Here is a 12249-nt window from a genome sequence, read left to right as displayed (position 1 = left end):
TGGATACAAAGTACATGCCATATGTAGGACTCTTAATAAAGTAGAAATAACAACACTGAAACAAGCCATTTCTAGCTCAACTAGTCCATGCTGGTGTTCTCCACATGAGCATTACTGTTAATCCCATGTGACTGCACTATTCCCATGTCCTTTTATTCCCTTTTTTTTTCTTCACCCATCTAACCTATTCTTAAATGTTGACATGGCCTCTGCTTGAGTCACTAACTCTGGTAGTACATTCCACAGCCGCACAATCCTGTGTATTTAAAAAAAATCTTTTGCTCTGACCTAAATCTTTCTCGAACATAAATAGGAGCAGGAGTAGGCCATTCGACCCCTCGAGCCTGCCCCGCCATTCAAGATCATGGCTGATCTGATCTTGGCCTCAAAGTCACTTTCCTGACTGCTCCCCATAACCCTTGACTCCCCTGTAGCTCAAATATATGTCTATCGCTGCCTTGAATATATTCAATCTTGTATCTCTGGCTCTTTTTTCTAGATTCCCTCAACCACTGAAAACAGTCTGTTTCTATCTACTCTGTCCCATCTCTATCAAATCATCCTATAATCTCCTCTGTTCTAATGAAAACATCCCAATTTTTCAAATCTTTCTGCATATTTGTATTTCCTCATACCTTGGTCAAACCCCATCTGGAGTACTGTTTAGTTCTGGGTATCACATTTCAGAAAGGACATATTGGCCTTGGGGTACACTTCAGATTCACCAGAATGATACTGGAACTTAAAGGATGAAGACAGGTTACATAAATTTGGCTTGTATTCTCGAGTTTAGAAGTTGAGGGGTGATATAATTGAGGTGTTTAAAGGACTTGATGCAGAGAAACTATTTCTTCTGGAGGGGGAATCCAGAACAAGGGGCCACAATGTTAAAATTAGAGCTAGGCAATTTAGGAGTGAAATCAGGAAGTACTTGATCACACAAAGCAAAGTGGAAATCTGGAATCTTGGAGGGTGGAAGGGCGAGGCCATGGAGGTATTTGAAAACAAGGATGAGAATTTTGAAATGAGGCATTGCTGGACCCGGAGCCAATATAGGTCCGCAAGCATGGGTGAATGGGACATAGAAACATAGAAGATAGGAGCAGGAGTAGGCCATTCGGCCCCTCGAGTCTGCTCCGCCATTTAATGAGATCATGGCTGATCATCCAAACTCAGTACTCTGTCCCTGCTTTCTCCCCATATCCCTTGATCCCTTTAGCCTTAAGAAATATATCTAACTCCTTCTTGAATATATTTAATGAATTGGCCTCAACTGCCTGCTGTAGTAGAGAATTCCACAGGTTCACCACTCTCTGGGTGAAGAAATTTCTCCTCCATCTCTGTCCTAAATGGCTTACCCCTTATCTTTAGACTGTGACCCCTGGTTCTGGACTCTTTCTTCCCCCCCCCCCCCCCCCCCACCAATTGGGAACATCCTTCCTGCATCTAGTCTGTCTAGTTCTTAGAATTTTATAAGTTTCAATGAGATTCCCTCTCATTCTTCTAAAACTCCAGCGAGTATAAGCCCCATCTCTCACTCCTGCCATCCCAGGTATTAGTCTGGTGAATCTTCGCTGCACTCCCTCCATAGCAAGAACATCCTTCCTCAGATAAGGCGACCAAAACTGCACATAGTACGCAAGGTGTGTGTGTTTGGATACGGGCAGCAGAGATTTGGGTGAGCTCAAGTTTATGGGAGGCTAGCCAGGGGAGCATTGGAATAGTCAAGTCTGCAGGTAACAAAGGCATGGATGAGGATTTCAGCAGCAGATTATTGAGCCAGAAGTAAAGACGGGCGATGTTACAGAGGTGGAAGTAGGCAGTCTTGGTGATGGAGAGGGTCATAAGCTCAGCTCATGGTCAAGTAGGTTGTGAACGATCTGGTTCAGCCCAAGTCGGTGGCTAGGGCATGGAGTTTGTGGCAGGGACCAAAGACATAGCTTCGGTCTGTTGTGTCGGTACCTTTCTACCTAGACACAATTTAGGACTCAACTCAGTTCCTCGGAGTCCGCATCACGGAAGACCTCTCCTGGTCCCTCAATACCACCTCCTCTGGTGAAGAAGGCCCAGCAGCGCCTATATTTCCTAAAGGAGGCTGAAGGGATGTAACCTGTCACCCCTGATCCTCTCTAACTTTTACCGCTGCACAATAGAGAGCATCCTGACAAACTGTGTCACAGTATGGTATGGCAGCTGTAGCCACTATGACCGGAAAGCCCTGCAGCAGGTAGTCAAAACTGCCCAACGCATTACCGGCACCCGGCTACCGACCATAGAGCACATATACCAGAAACGCTGTTTACGGAGGTCACGGTCCATCATCAAAGACCCTACCCACCCCAGCCACAGTCTGTTCGCCCTCCTGCCATCTGGGAGATGCTACAGATGCATTCGCACCCGTACGACCAGATTTAGGAACCGCTTCTTTCCCAGGGCTGTCATCCTACTGAACTCCACAAATAAACTCTAAAGCCTGCACATCTGCCAATGCACTTTATTATGGTTATGTTAATGTATTACAAGCCAAATGTATGTTGAATGTTTAAATGTCTTAATCTAAATGTACACTCTCGGGAGCCGCAAGCCTACATTTCGTTGTACCGCACTTGTGCACTAACAATGACAAAAGATGATTTGATTTTTTTTTGATTTGATTCAAACATGAAGTGCTTTATTGGAAGGAAAGGAAGTTCTGGAAAGTTCTGAACAAAGTGAGCTAAACTTAACAGAGAACACCCAACCATTTATCTCCTGTGACAGCGCCACCACAGGTGGGAGGAGAACACAATACATAACATTTCCTCCCCTCTTAAATGGAAGCTCCACATTATTCCTCAACAGGTAAGTTACTTTCAATGCACTCAACGAACCTAGGGTAGAGGTAGACTGCCTCAAACCCTGACTTTACCCTGGGGTTTATTCTGCCCCAGTCTTGTGGGTAAGTCACTAAGCCTACAGATCCAAGTGTCTTGGAGGCCGCTGCTCTCTGACAGGATACCGGCGGTCATCGCTGGCTTCCACAGCAGTAGGTATTGACACAGGCCTGGATGGAGAAGGTGCCTGTGTCAGTCGAAAGTCAGGAGTTTGCACAGGTGGAACAGTCTCTTTGACTTCCTGTGTTGGAGAAGAGCACTGTGGCAAAGGATGCTGGTTTGCGGTATCATCCGGAAACAGTTCAGGCCAACCAGCCGTTGGAGCTTCTGGCTGTCTCTGCTCCTAGCAACAGTTGATCTGTGTGTCTTCTCCAGACGACGTCCTCAGCAGTCTCAACCGTGTAAGACACAGGGCCCGTCTGCGCGATCACCGTAGCAGGAACCCGTTTTGGTCCAGTGTTGTAGTTTCGAGCTAGGACGTGCTCTCCCGGATGAAACCATCTCTCCTTGGCTCTTTTCTCTCTCTTTTCAACTTGAGCTTGTTGTTGACAATGGACAACCTGTTCTGCCCTTGGAGGTTTGAGTAAGTCAAAACTTGTCCGCAACTGCCTCTTCATCATGAGCGAAGCAGGGGAAGTTTTGGTTGTGGCATGCGGCTTGTTCCTGTAGGACAACAGGAAGCTGTTCAGACATTGGTGGATTGAGCCCTGACCTTGCGATGCCTTCAAGGCGTGCTTCAAAGTTTGCACAAACCTTTCTGCCTGGCCGTTAGTAGAGGGATGATAGGGTGCAGACCTGATGTGTTGGACACCATTCACATGCAGGAAGGTTGCAAACTCCTGTGATACAAATTGTGGACCGTTGTCACTTACGAGTTGTTCCGGTGAGCCATAACGGCTGAACATTTCACCAAGTTTCTCAATTGTTTTCTCTGCCGTGGTAGACCTCATCACAGCGACCTCCGGCCACTTGCTAGGAGCGTCCACGACCACCATAAACGTCTTCTCTTCGAAAGGACCGGCGAAGTCCACATGTACTCGCTGCCACACTTCTGCAGGCCAATCCCAGGGGTGTAGGGTTGCCAGCTGTGGGACATTCCGGACCCTTTGACATGGGGAACATGTTTTGGCTTTCTCCTCAATATTCCCATCGAGACCTGGCCACCAGAAGTAGCTTCTTGCCATTTCCTTCATCCGAACCATCCCACTGTGGCCTGTATGAAGTTGTTGCAGTATAGGTTCCCTCAGAGGTGGCGGAATGATGACACGGCATCCCCAAAGAAGACAACCTGCCTGGATGGAGAGCTCATTTCTTTTTGAAACGGAAGGTTTCAAACTAGGAGAATCTCCTATCGCTCTCCCTCGAATGACATCGTCCATTACCTCAGACAGGACTGGATCGTTGCGGGTGTACCTTCGCACCTGAACTGCAGTGACAGGTGCTCCCTCCACTTGTCTAAAGTAGAAGATGTCTATCTGACGAGGCTCTGGGGGAGTAACAGGCAAGGGTAGCCTCGAGAGACCGCCTGCGTTGCCGTGCAAGTCTGATTTGCGATATTTGATGTCGTATGTGTGTCCTGACAACAGTAAAGCCCACCTTTGCATCCTGCTTGCAGCGAGAGACGGCATTCCGGTGTGGGGCCCGAAGATTGAAGTCAATGGACGGTGGTCCGTCAGGAGTGTGAGCCTTCTCCCAAACAACAGGTACTGATGAAATTTCAACGATTCCCAAGGCCTCGCGCTCGATCTGCGCATAGTTACTCTCGGCCTTGTTCAAGGTGCGTGATGCGAAGGCGATAGGTTTCTCTTCACCCGAAGGCATGATGTGGGATATGACTGCTCCCACACCATATGGTGATGCATCACATGCTAGCTACACGGGTAGCTTTGGGTCGAAGTGTGTCAGGACCTCCGAATTCAGCAATGCTTTCTTGCTTGGGCGAAGGCTTCGTTGCACAGTTCAGTCCATTTCCATGTTTTGCCTTGACATAGCAACTGATGTAACGGCTTCAGCAATGTTGCTAAGTCTGGAATAAACTTCCCATAGTAGTTAAGTAGCCTCAGAAATGAACGTAACTGGCTCGCATTCTGGGGTGCTGGGGCCTCCACGATCGCCTTGACCTTTGACGGCGCCTTATGCAGGCCAGTAGCGTCAATCACATGCCCCAGGTACTCAACTGAAGACTGAAAGGATTCACATTTGTCTTTACGAACTCTGAGTCCGTACTCTTTCAGTCATTGTAGTGTCGCATCCAAGTTCAGAAGATGATCCTCATTTGTCCCAGCGACAAGGATGTCGTCCAGGTAGCACTGGACTCCTGGCAGTCCACTCAAAATCTGATCCATTGCCCTTTGGAATAGAGCAGGGGCCGACGTAATTCCAAACGGAAGGCGGCAGTACCTGTATAGCCCCTTGTGTGTCACAATTGTCAGCAGCTCCTTTGATTTGTCATTGACATGCATTTGTAGATAAGCTTGGCATAAGTCTATTTTGCTGAACTTTTGCCCTCCGGCCAGGCCTGTAAAAAGATCATCAATGAGGGGAAGAGGGTACTGTTCCACAGACAGCACCGGGTTACATAGATACATAGAAGATAGGAGCAGGAGTAGGCCATTCGGCCCTTCGTGCCTGCTCCGCCATTTAATGAGATCATGGCTGATCCTTTAATTCAGTATCCCGTCCCCGCCTTCTCTCCGTAACCCTTAACCCCTTTTGCCCGTAGAAATATATCTAATTCCCTCTTAAATATATTTAATGAGCTGGCGTACACTGCCCTCTGTGGCAATGAGTTCCACAGGTTCACCACTCTCTGAGTGAAGAAATTCCCCCTCATCTCTGTCCTAAATGGTTTAGCCCTTATCCTTAAATTATGTCCTCTAGTTCTGTTTTCACCCGCCAAGGGAAACATTCCTTCTGCATCCAGTCTGTCTAGACCTGTCAGAATTTTATACACTTCTATGAGGTCCCCTCTCAATCTTCTAAACTCCAGTGTGTACATCCCTAAACTACATAGTCTCTCCTCATAGGTCATTCCCGCCATTCCTGGTATCAGCCTGGTGAATCGCCGCTGCACCCCCTCCATGGCAAGAACATCCTTCCTCAGATGAGGCGACCAAAACTGTACACAGTACTCGAGGTGTGGTCTCACCAGTGCCCTGTACAGCTGCAGCAAGGTATCCCTGTTCCTGTATTCTAACCCTTTTGCTATGAAGGCCAGCATACCGTTTGCCTTCTTGACCGCCTGTTGCACCTGCATGCTCGCCTTCAGTGACTGGTGTACAAGAACACCCAGGTCTCTCTGTACTTCCCCCTCTCCCAATCTATTGCCATTTAAATAATAATTTGCCCTCCCGTTCCTGCACCCAAGGTGGATAACTTCGCACTTGTCCACATTATAGTGCATCTGCCATTTATCCGCCCAATCGCCCAGTCTGTCCAAATCGCTCTGGAGCTTCCTGGTCTCTTCCTCTGAGCCCACCCCACCTCCTAGTTTAGTGTCGTCTGCAAATTTGGAAATGCTGCATCCGACTCCCTGATCCAGGTCATTAATGTAAATTGTGAACAGCTGGGGGCCCAGGACAGATCCCTGTGGTACCCCACTTGTTACTGCCTGCCATTCAGAAAATGAGCCGTTTATTCCAACTCTCTGTTTTCTATCTGACAGCCAGTTCCCTATCCACGCCAAAACTTTCCCCTTTATCCCATGAGCCTCAATTTTCCATGCTAATCTTTTATGTGGGACCTTATCGAAGGCCTTTTGGAAGTCCAGGTACACCACATCTACTGGCTCTCCCCCATCTATTCTACCAGTTACTCCCTCAAAAAATTCCAATAGATTAGTCAAGCACGATTTACCCTTTGTAAATCCATGTTGACTCTGTCCTATCCTGTCCCCATTTGCTAAGTGCTCCGCTATTTCATCCTTAATGATGGACTCCAGCATTTTGCCCACAACTGATGTAAGGCTTACAGGTCTGTAATTACCTGCTTTTTCCCTACCCCCCTTTTTGAATAGTGGGGTAACGTTAGCTACCCTCCAATCCATCGGCACTGTTCCCGAGTCTAATGAATTCTGAAAAATCATCCTTAGTGCATCCGCTATCTCTAGGGCCACCTCCTTCAGTACCCTAGGATGCATGTTATCAGGCCCTGGGGATTTGTCCACCTTCAATCCCTTTAGCTTCCTTAACACCATATCCTTAGAGATATTGATTTGCGTCAGTTCCTCCTTTGCCAATGTCCCTATTTTTCCCGATATCCCAGGGAGGTTTTTTGTGTCTTCCTTCGTAAAGACTGACCCAAAGTATGCATTTAGTTGATCTGCCATTTCCTTATTTCCCATTATATATTCCCCCGTATCTGACTGCAATGGACCAACTTTGGTTTTCACCAGTCTTTTCCTTTTGATATATTTATAAAAGCTTTTGGAGTTAGTTTTTATATTTTCCGCCAGCTTGTTTTCGTAAGCTATTTTGCCCCTCTTGATCATGCCCTTTGCCCTCCTTTGCTCTATCTTAAACTGTTCCCAATCTTCCGCTCTGGCGCTTTTTTTGGCTATTTTATACGCCCTATCTTTGGATTTTATGCTGTCTCTAATTTCCCCTGTTATCCACGGTTGAGTCACCTTTTTAGATTTCCTTTTATGCCAGATTGGTATAAACAATTTTTGCAATTTTGTCATTCTATCTTTAAATGTTTGCCATTGTTTATCTACCTCCAGTCCTCTCAGGAACGTTGTCCAATCAGACCTACTCAGTTCCCGTCTCATGGCATCATAATTCCCCTTGTTTAAATTCAGGACCTTAGTCTCTGAGTCAATTTCTTCGCTCTCCATTTCGAGTGAGAAATCGATCATGTTATGATCGCTCTGACCCAAGGGTCCCCGTACAACAAGATTACTGATTAGTCCCTTCTCATTGCACAGTACCCAGTCCAATATAGCCTGTTCCCGAGTTGGTTCCTCGACATATTGATCCAGATAACCATCCCTTAAACACTCAAGGAATTCCTCCTCCTCATTATTTTTACTGATTAGGCTAGTCCAATCTATATGTAAGTTAAAGTCACCTATGATGACAGCTGTGCTCTTATTGCACGCTTCTCTAATTTCCCTCGTGATGCCCTCCCTAACCTCTATTTTACTATTTGGAGGCCTATATACCACTCCTATTAATGTTTTTCGCCCCTCGCTATTTCTTAGCTCCACCCATATAGATTCTGTATTAACTGAGTTAATATCCTTCCTTTCAATTGCATTTATCCCCTCTTTTACTAGCAATGCTACCCCTCCTCCCTTTCTTTTTTGTCGATCCTTCCTAAATACTGAATACCCCTGTATGTTAAGCTCCCAGCCCTGCTCACCCTGCAACCATGTTTCCGTAATCCCAATTAGATCATAATTATTAACCTCTATTTCCACAGCTAATTCATCTACCTTGTTCCTGATGCTTCTCGCATTAAGGTATAAAACCCTCAGGCTTTTTTTATGCTCACATTTTTTATGAATTAGTTTGGCCCTTTGTTTTTTGTTCCTCACCCTTTTACCATTTATTTCTGTCTGCCTTTCACTTTCCTCTATTTCACTACATAGGTTTCTAGCCCCCTGCCATACTAGTTTAAATGCTCCCGAACTGCTTTATCAAAAATTACCCCGAGAACATCAGTTCCATCTCTGCACAGGTGTAGACCGTCCCTTTTGTATAGGTCACACCTACCACAAAACTGGTTCCAATGCCTCAAAAATTTAAAACCCTCCCTCTTACACCACTGCTCAAGCCACGTATTTAGCCTAACTATCCTGTTCTCTGTACTCTTACTAGCACGTGGCACTGGTAGTAATCCAGAGATTACTACCTTCGAGGTCCTACTTTTTAGCTTGGCTCCTAACTCCCTAAATTCTACTTGTAGGACCTCTTCCCTTTTTTTAGCTACGTCGTTGGTACCAACATGTATCACGACAACTGGCTGTTCCCCCTCCCCCTCCAGAATGTTCTGCACCCGCGCCGAGACATCCTTGACCCTTGCACCAGGGAGGCAACATACCATCCTGGAGTCTCGGTCGCGACCACAGAAACCCCTATCTATTCCCCTTACAATCGAATCCCCTATTACTATAGCCCTGCCACTCTTTTTCCCTCCCTTCTTTGCAACAGAGCCAGTCATGGTGCCATGAGCCTGGCTGCTGGTGCCTTCCCCCGATGCGTCACCCCCCCCGACAACAGTACCTAAGACGGTGAACCTGTTGCTAAGGGAGACAACCCCAGGGGATTTCTGCACTACCTTCCTGCCCTTGCTCTGCCTTTTGGTCACCCATGTACTGTCTACGCTGGCCTTAACCTGCGGTGTGACCAACTCACTAAATGTGCTATCCACACCCCTCTCAGAATCGTGGATGCTCCAAAGTGAGTCCATCTGCAGCTCAAGGGCCGTCATGCGGTCCCACATGAGCTGCAGCTGGACACACTTCCCGCACACATAGTCGTCAGGGACACAGGAAGCGTCCCTGATTTCCCACATGTTACAGGAGGAGCATGACACAGGTCCGAGCTCTACTGCCATGACTTAACCCTTATATTACTTTTTAATTTTCTAGTTTTAGTTTATTTATCGACTTTTGTTTTCCCGAAGCTTACTTAGACCAATGTATACTGTACTCCTCTTATTCCTTTTTAAACTAACCAAATCCCACTAGTTTTGGTTTTACTTTCTAGGAAGGTTTGAGGAAAGTACTTACCAGTTAGTCTTACCTCCCTGGTCTTTCGCTGACTTCCCGGTCTTGTGTCCCCTTGGTCCTACGCCGACTTCCCGCTCCTCCCGGTTCCTGCCCTGCTGAAAAGAAACTGAGACCAAAAAATTTGTGACCTCTGTTTTTAGACAGCTGCTAAAAGACTACTAGGTTAGAGGAGGAGGGTGGGTGGGGTTTCCTACTCTGTAGGAACTCGGGTTTAAGCCACCACCCTCCTTAAATACCTTTCACCTGGGTGCTTCCCACCAGGTCCGCTTCTGAAAAAAAGCTCACGAGCTGGACTTCCGCCTCAGCTGTTTTTTTAAATGGCTTTTTAACTCTCTCCTTCCCTGAGATTGGAGATTGGTGAGGCCTACCTGGGCCTCTGGAGCCTCTTGTAGTCGCTCTGCCGCTCAGCTCCGCCTCCACCCGCTGCCGATGCCGCACTGGGGCCTACCTGGGCCTCTGGAGCCTCTTGTAGTCGCTCTGCCGCTCAGCTCCGCCTCCACCCGCTGCCGATGCCGCACTGGGTTAATAGTCACTTTAAAATCCCCGCAGATTCGAACAGATCCATCCTTTTTCAGGACCGGAACAATGGGTGTGGCCCATTTGCTCACGCTCACAGGCTCCAGGGCTCCATTCTGGACTAAGGCCTCCAAGTTAGCCTCAACTTTTGGCCTAATTGCATAGGGTACAGGTCGGGCTTTGTGAAACTTCGGCTTGCTGTCAGGTTTAATGTCCAGTCTCACGCTGATCTTTTTCATGCTCCCAAGTTCCCCATTGAAGAGTTCTGCATGTTTAACACTGCAGTCAGACCTGACTCCCCTTTTGACATCATGCGGACTGCACGCCAGTCCAGCGTGATTTTTCTCTAGCCACGCACGTCCCAGTAGCGATGGGTAATTTCCCTTTACCACAGATATAGTGGCAGTTTTGCAGTCTGTCCGTTCAATTTAACTGTCACCTCCAATGACGCCCCTCATGGCCACAGGTTCGCCGGTATACGTCTTTAGCACAATGTTTGTTGGCTGAAGGGTAAGATGCTTTAGCATTTTGTTGCAGACAGTGTCTGAAACAAGGGACACAGCCGCGCCTGTGTCCACCTCCATCCGCACTGATTGTCCCTCCACCAGTGGTGACACCCAGTAGCCATTTGAATCACCTGCAACCGTCAGTATGTGCACCTCTTCCTACTCAGAGGTGTTGCTCCTCTCTGTTTTTTGCTTGTTCCATCATACTGCACTGAATGAACACTCTTTTTCCTCTCTTGTCCAAATACAGACATTTTGCTTCCATGCTTCCCAGCTCTCTCTGTTCTTTTTTTACCTCTACAGGTGCGTTCAATGTGACCCTTTTTGCCACAATTTCGGCATTCCAGCTCCGTACACCAGCAGTCATTAGCGTGATGGCCCATTTTCCCACAACGGTAACATGTGCCGTTCCGCGCACCTTTAGGCTCAGACGACACCTTGTAAACTCTCCCTGTTGAACTCAACTGGTGAGCCTCCTTTTCTGCCATCTCCATGGAGACACTAACTTCAATGGCCTTTACAAGAGTAAGGTCGTCCTCGGTAAGAAGGCGCTTCAGTGTGGCTGCATTTTGCAGACCACACATAAGTCTGTCTCTAATGGTGTCATTCAGCACCTCCTTGAACTGGCAGTGTTCTGGCAACCTTTTTAAAGCCGCAATAAACATCGTCACTGATTCCCCCTCTTGATTCCGTTTGGTTATTGCTGAGAGATTTAGATTTCAGAGGTTTTGGTGAAAAATGTGCTCCAAGAATTTCCACTAGTTGCTTATGTTTTAGTTCCTGGCTTATCTGGCTGCACGAGGCTGCGAAGTAAATTGAATGTCTTCGGCCCAATTACACTCAAAGGTAGGCACGACCTTTTCATTTGTCACCGCATTCGCCAATACAAAATAGTCAAAACGTTCCGTATATGCGCTCCATTGCTCCACATTTTCATCAAAATCACCGATGTTTCCTAATATAGTAGCCATCTCACGTTTCAAATTAAATTTTCTGTTTACTCACTGCACCTGTAACGTACGCAGATTCATCCGCTCCTTGTCGCCACTTGTGTCGGTACCTTTCTACCTAGACACCATTTAGGACTCGGAACTCGGAGATTCAAACATGAAGTGCTTTATTGGAAGGAAAGGAAGTTCTGGAAAGTACTTAACAGAGAATGCCCAACCATTTATCTCCTGTGACAGCGCCACCACAGGTGGGAGGAGAACACAATACATAACACGGTCTTCCTAATATTTAATAGAATTAAATTTTTGTTCGTGCAATACTGGATGTCGGACATGCAGCATGACCTCAGAGGCAGTGGAGGGGTTGAGAGAGGTGGTGGTGAGGTAGAGCTGGATGTTGTCCGCATACATGCACCTGACATGTTTTTGGATGATGCTGATGTGGGGCAGCATGTAGATGAGAACTAGGAGGTCGGGGGGGGGCTGGAGGGGGCTGGCTAAGGACAGATCCTTGGGGCACTCCAGAATTAACCAAGTGGGAAGCAAAGCCATTGCAGTTGAGTCTTTGATTATGACTGGATAGATAGGAATGGAAGCAGGCAAGGGCAGTCCCACCCAGCTGGGTAATAGAGGCAGTGCAGGCCCTGATCACAAGGTGGCTCTGTGGTGAG

The 12249-nt window shown here is 47.2% G+C and overlaps 1 protein-coding gene across 5 annotated transcripts in view; it reads left to right on the top strand.

Moving 5' to 3' along the window:
• The window catches only part of map4k5 (mitogen-activated protein kinase kinase kinase kinase 5), a 204776-nt gene that overhangs the window by 28706 nt on the left and 163821 nt on the right, over window positions 1–12249 (top strand). The window contains exon 1 of one of the 5 annotated variants that reach the window (XM_086003142.1): window positions 6029–6046. The exons of the other annotated variants lie outside the window; for them this stretch is intronic. The gene's annotated coding sequence lies outside the window, so the exon portion shown is untranslated. Of the gene's footprint in view, window positions 1–6028; window positions 6047–12249 lie in introns of those variants that run through there. 5 annotated transcript variants of the gene reach the window in all.

This window comes from Somniosus microcephalus, chromosome 12 (assembly GCF_052327205.1).
Source record: "Somniosus microcephalus isolate GS21.2 chromosome 12, FLI_Smic_1.0, whole genome shotgun sequence".
Classification (NCBI taxonomy): domain Eukaryota; kingdom Metazoa; phylum Chordata; class Chondrichthyes; order Squaliformes; family Somniosidae; genus Somniosus; species Somniosus microcephalus.
Note: the sequence above shows the minus strand (reverse complement) of the source record. Positions and strands in the feature narration are given on the sequence as shown.